The sequence below is a fragment of the Ovis aries genome, chromosome 2 (genome assembly GCF_016772045.2).
Source record: "Ovis aries strain OAR_USU_Benz2616 breed Rambouillet chromosome 2, ARS-UI_Ramb_v3.0, whole genome shotgun sequence".
NCBI classification, from domain to species: Eukaryota; Metazoa; Chordata; class Mammalia; order Artiodactyla; family Bovidae; genus Ovis; species Ovis aries.
The window spans coordinates 171888879-171910893 of NC_056055.1; the positions used below are offsets into that span (position 1 = coordinate 171888879).

General features: G+C 40.6%; 1 protein-coding gene across 1 annotated transcript in view; it reads left to right on the forward strand.

The window, feature by feature from the left end:
* Positions 1 to 22015, forward strand: part of NXPH2 (neurexophilin 2) — a 128696-nt gene that overhangs the window by 75845 nt on the left and 30836 nt on the right. The window lies entirely within an intron of this gene.

Below are 22015 nucleotides of genomic sequence, written 5' to 3' on the forward strand. Positions count from 1 at the left end.
TGGCAACCCACTCCAGTGTTCTTGCCTGAAGAATCCCAGGGACGGGGGAGCCTGGTGGGCTGCTGTCTATGGGGTCACACAGAGTCGGACACGACTGAAGTGACTTAGCCGCAGCAGCAGCAACATTGAAACAAATTAGATACTGTGGTGGGAGAAAACATGATATAAATAAAGTAATTCTCATGTCTTAATACCAGCATCTCAGAGGTGGACCTAGTTCTTCACTATCTCATCTCAAATTTTTTTATCTGGCCATTGGCAGCATTCCCTGGTAGCTCACTTGGTCAAGAATCTGCCTGCAACGCAGGAAACCCCGGTTAGATTCCTGGGTTGGGAAGATCCCCTGGAGAAGGGAACAGCTACCCACTCCCGTATTCTGGTCTGGAGAATTCCATGAAATGGAGTCACAAAGAGTCGGACACAACTGAGCAACTTTCACTTTAACTGACAGCAAGGTGTGTTATTTCCAGGGTGTGGGGAAGTGAACGCAAGTGATTCTTCTGTGTTTAGAAGAATCTAGCATTCACCTTGCACATCATCTTCAAAAAGACTCCAACATACTTCGTATCATGCTCAGAATAAGGAAGTCTTATATTTATGTGAGAAGGGTTACTTCATTTCTAGGAATTCAGAAAATTTAAGGGTAGGAAGATCAGCCAAAGGAGGGTGTAACAGCATCAAATGAGGTACTAGCATGACAGGCACTTGATAGATACTTGTTGAATAAATGAAAAAAATGAATGGCTATGCTTTTAAAAATAAGCAACCAATAATATCAAACTACCATCCTAGAAGTGAGCTAATGGTGAGATTTTATTTGCTTTTTCATTTAATATGCTCCCCGCCCACCCCCCGTCACATATATATACACACAAAAGAGAGAGAAGCGGGAATAGAAAATAAATTTAATTTATTCCAGTATGATTTTGAGGCCAGAAATAACCAGTAATTATCATTCAAAGGAGTGATCTTTTACTTTAAGACATGTATTTAAGCTCCTACAGTTTCTAACAAGAATAAAAAGGAAAGACGCTCCTCTCACTGACTTTTCTGGCCTATTTTGTTCCACTAGCCATAGGGTGTTTTTTTAGGGGAAAAAAAAAAAAACACAACACATAATTTGAGAACAGCACAGTGAATAGGAATGTGTCAATAGAAGCTGAAATTTATCTTGTGAGGAGATAAAAATCAGTATCTAGAGGATTGTTCGGTAATTCACACTGAAAACAGAAAGGCTCGATAAGGAACACATTGGATTCCCCTGATGGGTCCATTGTGCATCTGTGTGAAACAAAAGGCTGGCAAGCATCTCTGTGCCCACTGTGCAGTCCCAGGCCCATTGTCTGGCCCACCGCCTCATCACGGAACATGCTACCAGATAGCATTTCTCTTGGGAGATGGGCAAGTGGAGACTTTACTTGCAGCAATTTTGCAGCTTTTTTTTTTTTTTTTTTTAAGGTTTCTACAGTTTAAGGGCAGGGAAACCCAGTCTTTAGAAAGGACTGTTTCCCATGTTCTCCATTCCTATTCATTCCCTTTCCCTCATGGACATCAGCAGGTGAGTCCTGGCACCCCAGATCACCCAGGACCGGGCAGCAAAGCTGGGAGCCATGCTCATTCTGTTTGTGTTCTGCTTCCCTGCCTTTGAAGCACCTAAAGATGGCAGGGGGTAAAAATACCTGTTGCTCCCAATGAAGAGGGATTCCTTCTCAGTCTGCTAGAGTCAGCAACACAGCCACAGAAATTCGCCACATTCTCCTGTCACTCTGAGACTTGAAGACGGAGCTCAGATTCTCACAACAGCAGTCAAGGGCCTAGTCCCAGATCCAAGTAAGAGCCGCTTGTGAGGATGGAATGGAGCAGGACCCTATGGTCCTTGCCTCCCAGGTCCTCATCCTGCCTTTTGCCTGTGAAAAAGATTTAGCCAAAAATAAGTTTAATCAGAGAAGTGAGAAAATGTAGAATCAAAGGAAAATAAAGCAGACATAATAATAATAGTTTAGTCACTAAGCATAATCAAGGACCTTCAGTTTCTCCTCAAGGGCTATAGATAATATTCTGAGCTGTATCCTGCTCCATTTCCTGCCAAATGTCTTATAGATATGAAAACCCTCACCAGGTAGAGAAGTGAATTACATGATTCCCAGACTGTAGCATGACATAAGCTTCACAATTCCAAGAATTGGCCTCGGGGAAATTGGAACAAACTGCCATTGGAACTGAAGATTAACTGTACTTAAAAGAATCAAAATGATGCTGGTTAGTCCACCGATAACCAATTTCAAGATGACTGTCAGAGCTGACTGTGATGTTTCTGCATGTTGCCCTCTCTTTCAGCCTAGAAAAGCTCTTGCCCCCTGATTGTTGGGAGTGGGGAGGAGTCAGCCTTTAGACAGCTATCTGCCTTCTCTCTAGTCACCAGCATCCAAAGTAAAGCAAACTTTCCTTTCCATCAACCTGGCCTCTTTAATGACTTTTGAGCAACAAGCATCTGGACTCCACTTTTGGTTACAGAAGCAGGTCCTGAATAACTTCCAAATCCAATTTTCTCCCCAAAGGAAGCCCTTTAAACTTAGCAGAGACTGTTTCTCTACAGTTAACTATTGAAGGCCTGGAAACATTGAATAATTTTTTTTCATTCAGAGAATTTTTGGAAGAACCAACATTTAAACTCATCTCATACAGCAGAAACCAACACAATATTGTAAAGCAGTTATCTTCCAATTAAAAAATAAATAAATTTTCTTAAAAATAAAATTGTCTCAAGACAATCACAAATAGTATACACAGCTGAGAGAAGGAAGACTTGCAGGGAATTTATCACAGAGTATTTGTAAAATTGTTCCTTTTCTCAGTGCACACATGCATACTGAGTATCTTCGGCCGTGTCCAATTCTGCAAGCCTATGGACTGTGGCCTGCTAGGCTCCTCTGTCCATGGGATTCTCCAGGTAAGAATATTGGACTGGGTTGTCATGCCCTCTCCAGAGGCTCTTCCCGACCCAAGGATCGAAGCTGTCTCTTACGTCTCCTGCCTTGGCAGGTGGGTTCTTACCACTAGTGCCACCTGGGAAGCCTCTTTTTCTCAGTAATATTAGCTGAATACTTGCTGTGCAGTGAGCCATGGAAGGCATAGATAGACCTACAAGACACTGGACTAGTCCTCAAAGAATCTTCCATCCAGATGTGGAAATAAAAGATGAGTCCAAGTACTTGAAGTGCTTATGGATTAAATTAGTCCTCATTGCCACAAAATAACCAGTGCAAGGCAGAACAGCAAAGTCCCTCCTAAGACCTTAGAAGAAGCTGTGTTTGGAGTAGGGGGTGATTTGCCTTCTAAGAGTTAAACTAGAAAGGTACACTTAGATTCACAGCAGTTGAACTTGGTCTAAAGCACAGACGCCACGCTGCTGCACGTTTGGGGAAAAGTAAAACTCCACTCACAGCTGCCTGAATGTCTCATGGAATGTGCTAGGGCTGGGAGAGGTGAAATTGTAGTGAATTGTATTCAGGCTGTTTGAAATAAAACTGAATCAAAAGAAGGTCATCAGCCCAGAGAGGAGTAAGTGCTTATTGGCCTAAGGAGATGAACCTTTCAGACTCTGAGACAAAGGAGTCTCCACTTTGAGTCATTAACCAGCCACTTGTTTTGATTCTACAGTCACTTAATATTCTGGTTAGCAATTGGCTTCTAGTTTCAGTATATCCATCACGAAGAGATGCTTCTACTCATGTGACATACATTCTTCTATCCATGTAGGTTATAGTCGTCATTGTAAATTAGTTAATGTCATGACATCCTACAATGCACATGTGTGCATGCACACACACACACACACACACACACACACACACGTGTTCCATGAGCTTAGGTCATGTGTATTCCTAGAAAAAATTCTGCCCAGCATAATCTGTTCAAAGTCAGGTTCCCCCCTACCAGTTTGAGGATTAGAGCCTGTCCCAAGGTGACCTGATTGAGTGATCTGCCTTCTTCTAGTGACACGCCAAGCTCACTGAATACTTTCTCAGACCAAACTAAAATAGAAACCAAATGCCATAAACTACACAATACCCAGCAGAGCATGTACATTTCACTCACACCTAGCTGGAGTCATCGTGGAAACTATCCTTGAACAAATACAGAGGTTTATTAGACAAAGGGCCTTGGTTGAACGAGTACCCAGAGGCCAAGTTCTAAGCCAGAGGCAGGCAGAGGGAGGGGCACAGACAAGAGCTACTAGGAAACAGTGGGAGATGGCGTGGGAGAGGTGGCTTGGGTCATCGTGGGAGGCCTGGCCTGCTGGAATCAGGTGTTTGAATCATCTCGAGTAGGAACAAAGGAACAGTCAAAGGCTTTGAGTAAAAGAATCTGTTTTTAGAACTATACTGTGATTGCAGCTGACAAGATGGATTCGATTGAGGTGCAATTTAGAGGCAGCAAGACAAGTTTAGACGAGTGTGGAAGCTGTTGTCATGAGATAACTATGGCCTCCAGTGGGATGGAGGCAGATGGGTGACTGAAAGGAAAGTGTAAATGCTAGAAAAAAGTGGAGCAAATTCCTAGAGGAGTGTCCATTAATTAGTCAGCCTTCTTTCTCTGGCTAAGAGTTTTACAAAGAATTCGATTAATGCCAGTCATAAGACTCCATTAAATTAAAAGCATCTCACCTCTTCTTGGTAAGTAGAGACTCAGCCCTCAGAAGATGGCAGCAAGATGAATGTTCACTAAGGGAGGAGGACAGCAACAGGAAGCACTAAGGGCCCCAGTGGGGTCAGGCAGAGGCCAAGGAATGGGTGGTGGGAGTGCCGACTTGGGCAAGTCTTGGGTGGTTTAGGTGAGGTCCAGTCAGAGATAGATTAGACTTTTAGCAGAGAGGGAGACAGAAAGGGAGTAAATGAAGGCTATGTTAATGGGAGAGTAATTAGACTAAAGCATGGGAAAAAAAGGTGTTGGTGAAGGAAACCCAAGAGGGCAGCAGTAGGTCTGGGACTGGTAAACTGTAATAGCTTGCAGTAAAATTTGTTTTACAGACTCTGAGGTAAAAAATCAGGATGCCAGGTAACCTCAAGGTAATCATTAGCTGAGCTAACCACTCCGCTTGGGTCTCAAGATAAGCTGCAAATTGGAACTTTTGTGCACTGCTGGTTGGAGTGTAAAATGATGGATTCACTGTGGAAATCAGTTTGGCAGTTCCTCAGAAAGCTAAACATAGAATTATCATATGATCCAGCAATCCCACTTCTAGATATTGAAAAACAAAGTTGAAAAGAATTGAAAATAGAGGCTCAAACAGATACTTACCTACCAGTGTTCATTGAAAAATCTATTCACAGTAGCCAAAGGTGAAAATAAACCAAGTGTCCATCACCAGAGGAATGAATGAGCAGAGCATGTTACACACATATGATAGAATGTTATTCAGCCATAAAAAAGAATGAATTTCAGATATATGCTACAACATGGATGAATCTTGAAAGCATTTTGCTAAGTAAAATAAATCAGACACGAAAGGACAAATATTTTCTAAATCTGCTTATACACAATATTTAGAAGAAGCAAATCCATGGAGCCAGAAAGTAAGTTACCAGGGCCTTGGAGTGAATAGGGATTCGTTGCCTAATGGCCTCAGAATTTCCATTTGAGGCGATGAAAATGGTTTGGAAACAGAAAATAATATTGGTTGGACAGCAGTGTGAATGTACTCAATGCTGCTGAATTGTACACTTAAGAATCATTAAACTGGTCAATTTTGTTATGTATATTTTACCACAATTTTAAAATATTTTTTAAAAAGAGAAGCTGTGAACTTCCCTCGTGGCACGGTGCAGAAGAATCCACTTGCCAATTCAGGGGACACAGGTTCAATCCCTGGTCCAGGAAGATTCCACGTGCTAAACAGCAGCTAAGCCCGTGCACCACAGCTACTGAGCCTGCGCTCTTGAGCCCAGGAGCCGCAGCTACTGAAGCCTAGAGCCTGTGCACCACAAGAGAAGCCTCCGCAATGAGAAGCCCTCAACAAAGAGTAGCCCCACTTGCCTCAACTAGAGAAAGCCCATGCAAAGCGACAAAGACCCAGTGCAGCCATATATAAATGAATACATAAATAAAATTATTTTATAAAAGAGAGAAGCTGCAAAGGCTGCTTGTAGGATTTAAGAGTGAGAGTAAAATGCAATTCATAAGGGACCCTCCCTCTCTTCTTCTTCAGGGATGCTGGGCCCCACGGCTGGCACTATCGTCCTGAGATGCTGCAAGACCACAACTGGAACTACCAGCCCAAATCCCACCTTCCCAGCGACTCTCGGAGTCAGTCCTCTGGGATCTGAGTAGCTTTGCTGTTGAGTGGAACTAGCTCCACCACCAGTCCTGCCACTAGAACACACACAGGGACCAGTGCTGGTTTCTGCAGCTTTGGGTTTGGTAGAATGCCAGCAAACATAGCTTTTACTGTCATAATTGGTCTAAATTTAAACGCTCCCACTTGTTTTTGTTTCTAATTGGTATGTGTGTATGTGGACACAGTCTAGGTTTGTGGGCACAAAGAATTTTGTCAACATGGAGAGTGAATCAGAGTTTTCTGTTGCCTAAACCAGCCCTTCTTTTCTATCTTGATTTCCCTACGCATTGATAATGCCCTCCAGCCTTTGAGTCAAGGAGAGGTTGGAATCCAACCACTTAATTGGAGGTTTTCCAGTTCATAGCGGTTAAGTTTTCTGCAACTTGTCTCCTTAATGTAGAACAACAGTCAAAGAATAATAAGCGCTCTACCTCACATTAGTTCGGGCCTATTTCTAGACCTCTGTGTGGAATATTCAGAACACATTTATTGTCTTTGAAGAGTTTTCAGTAAAATTGTGAAGGGAGAAATCAAAGCTGTCTTGAATTTTATTTGTGATTTTCCATCAAATTGCTAAATGGGGTTATTTAATATTTTTCAGTGAATGCAGCATCATTTGCATATTAAATTACATTACATCTGCCTCCATTAATGAAATTATTTTTAGATTTCAGCCATCAATACAGTCTTTTGCAATATTCAGATCTTGATATAAGAAATCGTGCTGGCTCAAATCTGTGTTCGGAGAGTTTCTAAAACATCTTAATTTGTCGATGCTTATTCTTCTCCCAAGTTTAGCTTCATGGTTTTGGGGATCACTTCAGAGCAGTTTGTGTATATGATAGATGGAGAAAGTAGCAGCTGTTTTTGTTTTTGATTTTTCCAGCCAGGCTTTGCTTATCATCCTGTGCCAGAGAAATAGAATGAAATTCTCTGATCTAAATAAGTTAAATGCTCTGTGTATTAGACTAAATGCAATTGTGGACAAGAAGGGGAAAGCAATGCATGTGAGGCTTTGCTGACAGACAGCCCTGGCATCCTGGGACAGCCAGAGTAGTGACTGCAATCACAAATGATTCCAGTGAGAAAGAAATGGAAGAAGTATCTATAGACATCCGCTTGACTGCCCAGGGAGCCTTCTGACAAGGTCAGACTCTAAAAGGGCAGACACAAGTCTTACTTATTAAATTAGCTGATGACATGAGGCTCAGAGAGACGGGGCGGGCTATGTTGGTTGACAGGATTCAAAAGGATCTCAGCAGGCTAGAATGATGGGCCAAAGCTACAAAGAAGAAAGTTCAAAGACATCATTTTGAGGTCTGGCACTTGGATACAAAAGAACAGCACCACCAGAGGATAAAGGATATATGGTGAGCAAGTACAGAAAAGTTTTGGTTGAAATAAAGTTGTGAGACATCAATATAGCGACAGCTTTCCGTGTGTGCATAAGTTTTCCAGAATGCTTATTCAACCTTAGATTGTATTAATAGAGCATGGTATTTAGTAACAGAAAAGTGATAGCATAAAGCATTTGCAGGCAATATACACAGATGTCAGACAAATGGTCTTTGGGGTCAGACAACCATTTATCAGATCCTATTTCCAGCTTATCATAGCAACTCTTAATAAGTGATTTCGATAACTATCAAAAGTAGAGTAAACCTTTTAACTTCAGCCTGAATATTCATTCTTCACAAAATTTTTGGTGTAGAGTCAAGCCTTTTCCTATGCTGGTGGAGCCGACCTTCCATCAGGATGCTCTTGGCCATATCTGTGCTTTGTGGCTCGTCTCCATTCTCTTTTGCTAGGTGGATGCTCCTATTGTTTATAATAATATTTGGAATATCATCCCCTTGCGTTTGGGTCCCCTGACTGGAGTTTTTCATTTTCTCATTTAAACAAACCCCATCCTTAATTATCTAAGATTTCTAGATGCTTCTTTAAAAAAAAAAAGGAGTATAATTGCTTTATAATGTTGTGTTAATTTCTGCTGCTCAACAACGTGAATCAGCTATATGTATACATTTATCTCCTCCCACCTTTCTTTCTCTTTAACAGAGCAGTTACCTAAAGATAACTCTCAATCAACTCAAATCTTCCTAGAATTTTTACATTTTTTTCCTTTTACAGTTTTCTTGCTCTCACTTATTTCAAGAGAAATATTTTAAGAGACTCATCTGCAGCAAGTTTCTCCAAGCATTTGGGTTGATTTTCATATAAATAGTAACTCTTTTCTCACTCATATTTCATCAGCTTATGTAATATTATATTAAATTATGTAATTAAAATGACCAATATGAGAGGCATCAACAGGATGAGGACAAACAGCTATTTCACATACAACTCAGGAGAAGAGCCCACTAGTGGTGAACAGTCAGTGTACTGTGAAACAGGATCAATAAGAACAAAATCACCAGGGTGATTATGGGGAGTGAAGGGTGGCTTATGATTGAGGCCAGTGGAGGCATTTAGTCTTAACAGGGGTTGCTTCAGTGATATGAATGTCTGCTGATGTTATTAATAGATTTATTATACAGATTCACCAACCTTCTTCTCTAGGACTCCAGAGAGAGATGCGAGAGAAAGAAAGATAACACAGACCACTGAATAACATTATACACAGGCAATGTTCAGCTCATATCAGTATGAATTTAATTAGAGAATTTAAATATGACCTGAGCTCTCTTGGGAGATAGCTGTCACTGGACATGTTCGAACACAGGCAGGATGACAAACTTAGCAGTGATGGTATTAGAACACATTCAGAATAAAGTGGGGAATTCAATTAGATAATGGGAACTTCTCAAATTGTAATAAAAAGCAGGGGAATCAGTAACTGAGGAAAATCTACTAAAATTAGACAGAAGACATTCCTTGGGCTATCAGATTGCCAAAATGAGGGAAGTCTAAAGTGTCATTCCTTCATTTTAACTTTAAAAAAACACATTTTCTTTTTAGAATGATGATTATTAAGGTGTCTGATATCTAACATCTGATATCTAATGTTTGACATGTATGTGAGGGACAGGGGACATATATGTTGGTGACTGAACAACAACAACAACATCTATATGTATGCATGCATGCATGCTAAGTCGCTTCAACTGTGTCTGACTCTTTGTGACCCCGTGGACTGTAGCCCTCCAGGCTCCTCTGTTCTTGGGATTCTCCAGGAAAGAATACTGGAGTGGGTTGCCATGCCCTCCTCCAGGGGATCTTCCTGACCCAGAAATCGAACCCACTTATCCTCTGGCTCCTGCATTGCAGGTGGATTCTTCACTGCTAAGCCACCAGGGAAGCCCATATATATGTATTAACATATATATATACACACATACATATGTGTACATATATGGAGAGAGAGGCTATTATAGGATGAGAATTTCATATCAAATCAAGGAGAAAGGAACACGGATCTTATTAATATTATTAACAATAATATTTTCTGGGATAGGATTATTTTGCATCTCTACCAAAATTTGTTATGTGAATTTAAAATGGCATAAATCAGAAAAGAAATACATCAGGTTGATTATGCTCAATAGTGCTTACTTTGAAAATATGGTGCTATATTCTACCCTGTTGAATAAAATCCACTTGACATGGTTATAGCTGTCAGAGGATAGCAATCTAATAGCATAGATATCTCTTTATTTTCTTATTAGGAGACAAGATACTGCATTATGGTAGTCTGTAATTCAAGAGAGCTGTCACATTTTGAGGGACATAATTTGAGCCCTGCTGTACCTTAGCTCCATTCCATCATGGAGTTTTACTCTACTTTGCAGCCAGTGTGTACCCATAAATTTCCAGTTTTAATCCCTTTAAAGCACATCTATATGGATAAGAAAAATATCTTCCCTTCACATGTGACTGCATCAATCCAGATTAACCCAGACTTCTTCATCAATGGATTCATTCCATTTGGACCCTTTAACATGAAAGGCTGCTCTTCAGCTGGTACTATAGTGCTGATTGGTTATAGCTTGTGTCTGTCTTGATTGGTGGACACTAACTGGCAACCATTCTAGTTGGTTAGCACCTGGCTGAGCCAGTTAGTTCTATTTATGGTAGCTTAGATGGTAAAGAATCTGCCTGCAATGCAGGACACCCGGATTCAATCCCTGGGTCAGGAAGATCTCCTGGAGAAGGAAATGGCAACACACTCTAGTGTTCTCGCCTGGGAAATCTTATGGACAGAGGAGCCTGTGACTCTACAGTCCATGGGGTCACAAAGAGTCAGATACAACTGAGCATCTGACCCAGAGGCCATCACCAGATTAGAATCCCCTGAAGAGGTTAATGCCCAGGAGATGCTCAGTCTCCACAGCCCCCTCATTCTGACTTAATTGGTCTAATGTGGCAGAGGCTTTCTAGGTCAGTGTTTCTCAAACCATCTGTTTAAATGAGTGGTCGTTGCTTGTTTTAAGTTCCAAACTGATACTTTGGTAAAATGAAAAACCACATGATTCGATGTTGTTGCAAGTGGCAAATTGCTAGAAAAGTGTCTAAGCACAGAAGTATTTATCTTGGATTGGTGACAGTTTGTGGATCATACTCTGAGGAGCACTGATTCTAATACAAGGCCAGAGTAATGAACCATAGATATAAAGAGCCTGGACTGTCTGTCAGTCATTGCCTTCCTTGTAACTATTTATATTTCATACTTTAATAGCCTGAAGACATTTTTTAGCCAGGATCATTTATTGTATCCTTACAATAAGTGGGCCGTATGATTGTGGAAGCTGGCAAGTTCCAAGGTCTGCAGGGTGAGTTGGCAAACTAGTGATCCAGGAGAGGAGCTGCAGATGTGGTTTCAGTCCAAAGACCAGCAGGCTTGAGACTTAGGAAGTGCCAGTATTTCAGTTCGAGTTTGAAGGCAAAGAAGACATTTATTGTTCCAGTTTGAAGGCTGTCGGGCAGGAAAAATTCTGTCTTACTCAGGGACCCTGGAGAAGGGAAAGGCTACCCACTCCAGTATTCTTGCTTGGAGAATTCCATGGACTGTATAGTCCATGGGGTCACAAAGAGTTGGACACGATGGAGCGACTTTCACTTTCAGGGAAGGTCAATTTTCTTATTCTATTCAGGCCTTCAACTGATTGGATAAGGCTCACCCACCTTAGGGAGAGCAATCTGCTTTACTCAGTCTACTGATTTAAATGCTAAACTCGTCCCAAAAACTCTCACAGAAACACCCAGATTAATATTTGACCAATTGTCCAAGCAATCCATGGGTTAGTCAATAGAACATAAAATTAACCATCACACAATGACACATAGGAAACTACCAAGACTTTTATCAGATATGTTGTATTCCAGGCATTGTCTAAGACTCTGATGGACAGAAGGTGATTCAGATCCAGGTTTTGCCCTCAAGAGGCTCAAATCTGGCAAGGCGGATGTAGCTAGCCTACATCCAAACCATTACAGTGCAATTTAGTAAATGGTGTAATAAAGTCATATCCTGGGAGCTGTTGTAGAAGCCTGGAGTTCTAAAGTGTTCCATAGTTTGGAATGAAGCCCTAATGGTTTATATTTGTTATAAAGTCTCATTAACCCATCTTATAAATAGTAAATAGGAGTACACATACAATAGATTCCCAACAAGTACACATTTCTCAGTTAAGAGTACTTGTTTGCCATCCTTTTTTTTTATGACAGCTGTATAAACATGATAAGCATCATTAACAATGTACGCAAAGAACCACTGTCAGTTGTGTTTTATTATATATTTCTTATTTTATTTTATTCTTTACATTTTGACCATGTCATGCAACTTACGCAATCTTAGTTCCCTAACCAAGGACTGAACTCTGCCGCTTGGCAGTAAGAGCACAGAATCCTAATTACTGGATCGCCAGGGAATTCCCTGTGTTTTATTATATTGGCTGATGATTCATGTTTAATCCAAAACATTGTAACTGAAGTAGATCCTTGAGACTCCCTTAAAACAGAGGTAACAGTAAAAACTATCTTACTTAAATCATGTGTGCTTAGAACCTGTGCTGGGTTTTAGTAATAAACCACTCAGACACCTACTGGACTGCTAGCTAATGACCCCTAGGATCTTTCAGTCATACTCAAGTGGCTGAAAATAGTCTGCTGAGGCATCTCTGCCTTCAGAAGGCACTGGGGACTTATTATTTTAATCCTTGTATAGCCTGATTTATCCCTTCAAACATCTGTCAGCTGTGCTTTGTCTTGAAATTGGTACCGATGCTGCTGATGATTTTTCAACAGCAGCTGGGAGACGTTCATTAGACTCTCAGAGGGTGTGTATGGCTGTAATATTTTCTTTTACTAATGATCTCTGAAGCATTAAATATTATGCATCCCATATCTACAGGAAATCTTGAATTTTTATTTCCCTGCTTCAAGATTTGAAGCATTAGGTTTTACTCAATTAGCTAAATTATTAACAATATAGTCCCTGGGTCCTGGAGATATAAAAGAAAAATGGACTGTGAGTTCCTGGGTTAAATGCTTGTTATTTAACACAGGGGAGAGATCATAGCCCGTTCTCTCCAGCAGATATAAATAAGAGCTGAAGCACAATTTCTCTTAAATGATTTCCAAATTAATTTGTCAATAGAGCATCCCTTGATTTAACTCTCACTTGCCTTACCTTCTTCTACACTCAGAACAAAGGAGAGGTTTTTTTCGTCCTCCTAAACTTCTGTATCTTCCTTTTGGTTGGCCATTGTTGCAGCTCTTATGTGTCTGCTCAGAGATTTTAAAAGATCCTTCACTTGTTTTGTTCTTAGCACCTGGAGACTTCTCATTTGTAGAGAAAGGCAGCAGCATTTTGCACTGGATTTGAAGCACTGGGGGTTCCCTGTCAAAAGTCATCTGCCCCTCCAGCTGCATTGTTGCTATGCTTCCATCATTATTCATTTTTCCTCAGATTAATTTATTCAGAGGATGTGGGGGTGAAAGGGGTAGAGTTGGAAGGTAGCTCAAGAAAAATTTTGAATCTCTTGTAATTCTGGTGGTGGATGTTGTGGGTGGGAACCAGAAGGTGATATGATCCTATGGGCCAACTTTACAGTTTCACTCATCAGGACATGAGTCTGGGTATATTAAAAGATAAAGAAACAGCCTCTAGAAGATGACAAAGGAGCTTCCATGTTGTGGAAATTTCTCCCAGTATCCCTCCACACCTGCCTTGCCCTGCACCAGAGTAAGAGACCTTGCCTCGCTTCTCCTCTCCTATCATGGGCAGCCAGAGACCTGCTCCTTACAAAACTGCCCGTGTGTAGGGGTGATGTTCACACAGAAATGAAAGGCTATCAGGTAAACCTCCCCGAGTGCCTAAGACAGATTCTATGTGAGCAGGCCAGAGCCCTCGGTTAAATGAGGCAAGTTTCTGTAGTATATGAATGACACTGGCTTTACAGGTTGTTATCATAGGCTGTGGGCCTCCCAAGTGGCACTAGTGGTAAAGAACCCACTTGCCAATGCAGGAGACATAGGAGATACAGGTTTGACCCCTGTCGGGAAGATCCCCTGGAGGAGGGCATGGCAACCTACTCCAGTGTTTTTGCCTGGAGAATCCCATGGACAGAGGGACCTGGCAGGCTACAGTCTACAGAGTCACAAAGAATTGGACATGACTGAGTGACTTAACACACGTGCACATCTCGTAGGCCATGAGCTCTGTGAAGGAATGATTGCTGTCTTATTCATTTCTGTACCTCTCTGAAATATTGAAGAACAGTGTCTCATCATGGAAAAGATATAGAGTTAGATAAGTAGGGTCTCAAACCCAGATTCTGAGCTAGGCTTCTTCATCTGTATAATGTAGATAATATCCATCTGACCCAAAAGCCCAAAGCACCAAGCATATCACAAACATTCAGTGAATGGTCCTCTTTAACCTGTCTCCTTATGTGCAGTTCTTGTTCAAAACTTACTGCAGCCGCTCTCTAGGATGGTCCTCTTGCTCTTTGCTTTATCCATCCATCTTTTTATTCCTATTCATCTCTTTAAAACACTTTCTACTTTCCTTAGTTTGCCATTTCCACACCTTTCTCACATGTTTATGGGCTTCCCAGGTGATGCTAGTGGTAAAGAACCTGCCTGCCAATGCAGGAGCAGGAGACATGGTTCCAACCCCTGGGCTGGGAAGATCCCCTGGAGGAGGGCATGGTAACCCACTCCAGTGTTCTTGCCTGGAGAATCCTGATGGACAGAGTGTGAATCCCAACTTAGCAGGCACGCACATGTTTATACCTTAAGGCTGAGAATTGTGCTCAGTTCTGCCAACCAAAGGGCATTCCCTTGTCTGGCTGATGCTGTTCCAGTCTAAAGATATCATTGACCTTTATCCAAGAAGAAAGAATAACCCATCCTACCCCCACCTGGCTCCCACCTATTGGGCCAGCAGATTGCAGACCCTCTAGGAATTAGATTAGCTGTTGCACAGTTAAAACCCTCCCAGCCTGAACCGGGCTATTACCTGCTACGATTCCAATTTGATTGCTTTTGTTTTTCCCCAGAAGGTATTATCATGAATAGTTTTACAATCAAGCCTATTAACCGTATTTACAATTCTTCCTGCCTGCCTATGCTGCTTTTCTTGAAACATGGCTCTCTCCCTCTGTTTCAAACTGCTTTCTTTTGAGTGCCAAGGTAACTCTTGCTGGAGGCTCCAGGGGATGAGAACAGATGTGAAATTCTCCTGCAGTTTAAAGATATCAGTACCACTGTGGTTCAGCCACCGATATGAACCAACAGATAATTACAGTTTAAAATTAGTATTTTAATGAACCAGTCTTAGCAAATGTAAAGTGCAATCTCCAAGGCATTCAAGAAATGAGCAGTAGAGAGGACATTAACTAAGAAATCCAGCGAACGGATGGTCAGCAGGTGCTGATGTGATGGAGAGTTGAATTGTCCAGGTCTTATGTGCTGCACCAGGCAGAGATAAGTCCATGTTTGAAGGTGATCAGAAACACCTAAAGGGTCATGTCAAGTTCTAATCAATCATAGATCTGAAGCTTCAACCCCAGCACCTCAAATTAAATATCAGTGCAAAATATAGGGAAATAAATTCCTCATTCATTTAAACCTGATGTCAAGGTTTCCCTTTTTCCTTTCAGAAATTAATGGCATCATTAAATATTTATGTTGTCTGATACCCAACAGTAATTGTTAGCAATATCATGAACTGTTTCAGCAAAACAGAAATGTTGGAAACCAGATGTGAGTAGGGGAAAAGCCTGTTGAGTTGTTACCATTTATCATGGTGGTGGTTTAGTCACTAAATGGTGTCAGACTCTGTGTGACCCCATAGATTGTAGCCCACCAGGCTCCTCTGTCCAAGGGATTCTCCAGGCAAGGATACTGGAGTGGGTTGCCATGCCCTCCTCCGGGGGATCTTCCAAATTCATGGATCGAACTCAGGTCTCCTGCATTGCAGGTGGATTCTTTACTGACTGAGCCACCAGGGACGCCCTGATTATCTTACAATGCTAACCATATATTTCACTATGGGCTTGGACACTATACAACTTGCTCAATTAAAAGAAAAGGCTTAGATTATGTTAAAAAATCATCTGAGTGCTGGATTAAAATGGACAATTAAAGGCATCCCTGTAGGAGTAATAAAAGGGAGCTGGTCTGTATTTATTTTCCAGGGCTCACTTACTTGGGGACATTGGATTAGTTGCGTAAACTCTCTGTACTCTGATCTCTCATCTGCAAAATGAGATTATTATTATTTCCCTTACTTGGCTTACAGGGAGATAGTGAAAAGAGAATTCTCTGATGTCCTCAGAATGCACGGCCAGTGCCAGGACACACCCAGCACAGGAATGGAACAGCATTACATTTATTACAGAAGGGTGCACATATTAGCACACAGGCTTTAACTTGTATCTTAATATATTTTGACCTCCTGCAGGATTTTGAATTAAAGCTTACTATTAATAAGAATACAGTACAGGAGAGGGGTTGGGATCAGGTAGGATGCTTGCTCAATTAAAGCTCTGACTCAATCTAATCCCAGCAGAAAATGCCCCTCTTGGTAGCATCTATCCCTCTTGGAAACTGGGCTCGGCAAGATCGCCCTTCATTCTCACCCCTCTTTGGGTTAGCTCCCTGAACCTATTTAGACCTTGAACCCTATTCATCTGTTCTCATTGCTTCTTTCATGGTTTACTTTTCCATCAGCAGTGTTTAAGAGTTTTAGTTAATCCACAGCTTCGCCACCATTTGGTACTGTCAGTCTTTTTCATTTTAGCCATTCTAGTGGGTGCATGGGTGGGTGCTAAGTCATTTCAGTTGTGTCTGACTATTTGTGACCCCATGGACTATAGCCCACCAGGTTCTTCTGTCCATAGAATTCTCCAGGCAAGAACACTGGAGTGGGTTGCCATGCCCTCCTCCAGGGGATCTTCCTGACCCAGGGATTGAACCCATATCGCTAAGTCTCCTGCATTGGCAGGCATATTCTTTACCACTAGCACCATCTGAGAATCCCCATTCTAGTGGGTATGTAGTGCTATCCCATGTGGATTTCATTTTAATCTTCCCAATGACTAACGGGTATTTTATAATGAGTATATTGGACATTTGTATACCTTTGGTGAAATATATCTTCTTTTCCTCAGCTATTTTTCTTCTTTTAAGAAATTATGTCTTCTTATTATTGAATTGAATGAGTTCTTTACTATAATCTGGATACAACCCTCGTAAGATAAATGTATTGTGAATATGTTTTCCCAGTCTGTGTCTTTCATTTTCTCAAAAGCATCTTTCAAAGAGCAGATTTTTATTTTTATTTTTATTTACATATTTTATTTGCATATTTACATCTTTATTTTATGTCATTTTAATGACATGCAATTTTACCTTTTTTTCTTTTATGGTTCCTGGACTTTAAGTCCTATCTAAGAAATTTTTATTTATGCCAAGGTCTTGACAATTATTTTGTTTTGTAAAAAGAAGTCTTTTTATTTGCTCTTTTTGTTTATTTTTTATATAAATTTATTTATTTTAATTGGAGGTTAATTACTTTACAATATTGTATTGGTTTTGCCGTACATCAACATGAATCCGCCACAGGTATACACGTGTTCCCCATCCTGAACCCCCCCTCCCTCCTCCCTCCCTGTACCATCCCTCTGTGTCATCCCAGTGCACCAGCCCCAAGCATCCAGTATCATGCATTGAACTTTGACTAGCAATTCATTATAGTTTAAAATTTTACATTTAGGTCTAAGATCCACTGGATCCAGCAATTAAATGTACTAATTCTTAAGTATGGTATAAGAGGTTCATTTGTTCCACGTGGCTATTGAGCTACTTTGACACTATTTGTTGAAAACACTACTGTTCCCCATTTAATTAGTTTGGCACTTTGATCAAAAATCAATTGACCATATATTTGTGAGTTTTTTTGGGGGGGATTCTCTTCTGTTCCATTGCTCTGTTTGTCTTTCCATATGTCAGAAAATTAGGGCATCCCAGGTTTCAGGGAGGGGCATCCTTTTACCTTAGGGTAAATTCAAAAACATGGAATATTGGGTTTGAGCTGTGATAAATTGAGGTTATCACAGTTTTTAAGGTTATAGATTCATGTGGCTAAATTTCTCTCTAGACAGATTGCATCTGTTTATTTTTCCAGGCACTGTCCCAAACTTCAATGTTGGCTGTTTCCCTTTAAAAAAAAATCCAACCTAACTTGTGGAAAATAGTATGTCATTATTTTAAATGGGCATTTATATTTTTATATGTGTATAGATATTTATGTATTTATCACAAATTTATTGCCTATTTGTATGTCTTGTCCTGTGAATTATGTTTTTATCCTTCGTGTATGTTTTCATTGTGATTTTTACATTTTTCTTAGTGGTACGTAAAATCTCTGTATGTAATAATGTTGTGCATGCATGCTAAGTTGCCTCAGTGGTGTCCAACTCTTTGAAACCCTATCAACTGGTAACCCTCCAGGCTCCTCTGCCCATGGGATTCTCCAGGCAAGAATACTGGAGTGGGTTGCCATGCTCTCCTCCAGGGGATCTTCCTGACCCAGGGATAGAACCCATGTCTCTTGTATCTTCTGCACTGGCAGGCAGGTTCTTAACCGCTAGCTCCACCTGAGAAGCCCACATAATAATGTTATGAAGCTTTTTTCTACTATGCATTTATTCCAAATAGTTTATCAGTTTGTGTTTGCATTTTAATTTCATTAGTCAGAATTCCAATATCAAGAGATGTATAACATTTATTATTTTATTTATGAATGGACTTTAGAATAATTTTTTATGTTCTCCAAAAAATCTTGTTTGAATTCTTAGATCAAATTACATGAAATATATACATTTATTTGAGTAGAGCAATACCTTCACACTGTCCATTCTTCCCAGTCAAGCAAATGGTACATCTCCATTTAATGTAGACTGCCTTTTTTTCTCTTGGTGGAGTGCTGTAAATTTACTCATAGAAGTCCTAGGCAGCCTTTACATATGTGAAACTTTATGTTGTTACCATGAACAGCATCTTCAAATACATTCCAATATTATTAGTAGTAAAGTATAGAAACCTATATATTTTTGTTTATTTATCTCTTATCTAACTATTTTGCTGGACTAGTATCAATTTAGAATCATTTTCATTTGATTTCCTGCGATTTCTTGTTTATCCAAGATATTTTTCTTAGCAGATAATAATAATTTAGTCATTTCATTCCAGGAGTTTTTCTCATTATTTCGTTTTGTGCCCTATTGAATTGGTCAGAGCTTCTGCAACAGGATTCATTTCAGTTCAGTTCAGTCACACAGTTGTGTCCAACTCTTTGCAACCCCATGATTGCAGCATGCCAGGCCTCCCTGTCCATCAACAACTCCCAGAGTTTACTCAAACTCATGTCCCTTGAATCACTGATGCCAAACAACCATCTCATCCTCTGTCATCTCCTTCTCCTCCCACCTTCAATCTTTCCCAGCATCAGGGTCTTATCAAATGAGTCAGTTCTTTGTATCAAGTGGCTGAAATATTCGAATTTCAGCTTCAATATCAGTCCTTCCAATGAATATCCAGGACTTATTTCCTTTAGGATGAACTAGTTGGATCTCCTTGCTTTCCAAGGGACTCTCAAGAGTCTTCTCCAACACCACAGTTCAAAAGCATCAATTCTTTGGTGCTCAGCTTTCTTTATAGTCTGACTCTCATATCCGTACATGACTACTGGAAAAACCATAGCTTTGACTAGATGGACCTTTGTTGGCAAAGTAATGTCTCTGCTTTTTAATATGCTGTCTAGGTTGGTCATAACTTTTCTTCCAAGGAGTAAGCGTCTTTTAATTTCATGGCTGCAGTCACCATCTGCAGTGATTTTGGAGCCCCCAAAAATAAAGTCTATCACTGTTTGCCCATCTATTTGCCATGAAGTGATGGGACCAGATGCCCTCATCCTAGTTTTCTGAATGTTGAGTTTTAAGCCAGCTTTTTCACTCTCCTCTTTCACTTTCATCAAGAGGCTCTTCTTCTTCACTTTCTGCCTTAAGGGTGGTGTCATCTGCATATCTGAGGTTATTGATATTTCTCCCGGCAATCTTTATTCCAGCTTGTGCCTCCTCCAGCCCAGCATTTCTCATGATGTATTCTGCATATAATTTAAATAAGCCTGGTGACAATATACAGCCTTGACGTACTCCTATTTGGAACCAGTCTGTTGTTCCATGTCCAGTTCTAATTATTCCTTCCTGACTCACATACAGATTTCTCAAGAGACAGGTCAGGTGATCTGGTATTCCGATCTCTTTAAGAATTTTCCAGAGACCTTTGTGGTCCACACAGTCAAAGGCTTTGGCATAGTCAATAAAGCAGATGTTTTTCTGGAACTCTCTTGCTTTTTCGATGATCCAGTGAATGTTGGCAATTTGATCTCTGGCTCCTCTGCCTTTTCTAAATCCAGCTTGAACATCTGGAAGTTCACAGTTCACATATTGCTGAAGCCTGGCTTGGAGAATTTTGAGCATTACTTTACTAGCATGTGAGATGAGTGCAATTGTGCAGTAGTTTGAGCATTCTTTGGCGTTGCCTTTCTTTGGGACTGGAATGAAAACTGACCTTTTCCTGTCCTGTGGCCATTGCTGAGTTTTCCAAATTTGCTGGCATATTGAGTGCAGCACTTTCACAGCATCATCTTCCAGGATTTGAAATAGCTCAACTGGAATTCCATCACCTCCACTAGCTTTGTTCATAGTGATGCTTTCTAAGGCCCACTTGACTTCACATTCCAGGATGTCTGGTTCTAGGTGAGACATCACACCATCGTGAATATCTGGGTCATGAAGCTCTTTTCAGTACAGTTCTTCTGTGTATTCTTGCCACCTCTTCTTAATATCTTCTGCTTCTGTTAGGTCCATACATTTCTGTCCTTTATTGAGCCCATCTTTGCATGAAATGTTCCTTGGTATCTCTAATTTTCTTAAAGAGATCTCTAGTCTTCCCCATTCTGTTGTTGTCCTCTATTTCTTTGCACTGATCACTGAGGAAGGCTTTCTTATCTCTCCTTGCTATTCTTTGGAACTCTACATTCAGATGCTTGTATCTTTCCTTTTCTCCTTTGCTTTTCACTTCTCTTCTTTTCACAGCTATTTGTAAGGCCTCCTCACACAGCCATTTTGCTTTTTTTCATTTCTTTTCCATGGGGATGGTCTTGATCCCTGTCTCCTATACAGTGTCATGAACCTCTGTCTATAATTCATCAGGGACTCTGTCTATCAGATCTAGTCCTATAAATCTATTTCTCACTTCCACTGTATATTCATAAGGGATTTTATTTAGGTCATACCTGAATGGTCTAGTGGTTTTCCCCACTTTCTTCAATTTAAGTCTGAATTTGGCAATAAGGAGTTCATGATCTGAGCCACAGTCAGCTCCTGGTCTTGTTTTTGCTGACTGTAAAGACCCCAGACATACTGAATTAGGACCCACTCTAATGAGATTGCCATAATTTGATTACATCTGTAAAGACACTTTCTAAACAGTTATAGTCCCAGGTACCAGGGGTTAGGACTTCAGAATATCTTTTTAGGAGGACACAACTCACCTTATAACACTATTATAGGAGTAGGCTGTTCTAATGATGGGCAGTCTTCATGGTTGGAAATCACTTCCTTCTACCAACTGTAGCTTGCGAACCTTTTTTTTTTTTTTCCCTTCCTTCAGCTTTACTGGGTCTTCGTTACAGCATGCAGGCTTCTCTAGTGAGGATCGAATTAGTTACCCTGTGGCGTGTGGGATCTTAGTTCCCTGACTAGGGATTAAACTCATGTCCCATACAGTTGAAGCCAGACTCTTAACCAGTGGACCACCAGGGAAGTCCCCCAGTCTGCTTACCTTTTGTCTCCATACTTATCCCCAGGACAAACCACTATAAGTCTCACCTGGCTTCTGTTGGACAACCCTTCAGATACAAACAAACAGCTCTCATGGATCACTGTTTAAAGATAGTCACATTTTGGTGGAAAAAAAAATCAAGAAATGGCCACAAATAAGGATCTATAAAGTATATGGAAACTCGAAGGCATGGACCTTACCTTACACTTTTAGCCTGAGCAAAGGCTAGTAATAAACTGTCACACCTTTGTAACAGTGAGTTTTCTCCTATAGGTGCATAGTTGGTGAGGAAAAGGGTGATCAGCATTTCTATTTTTTATCCTT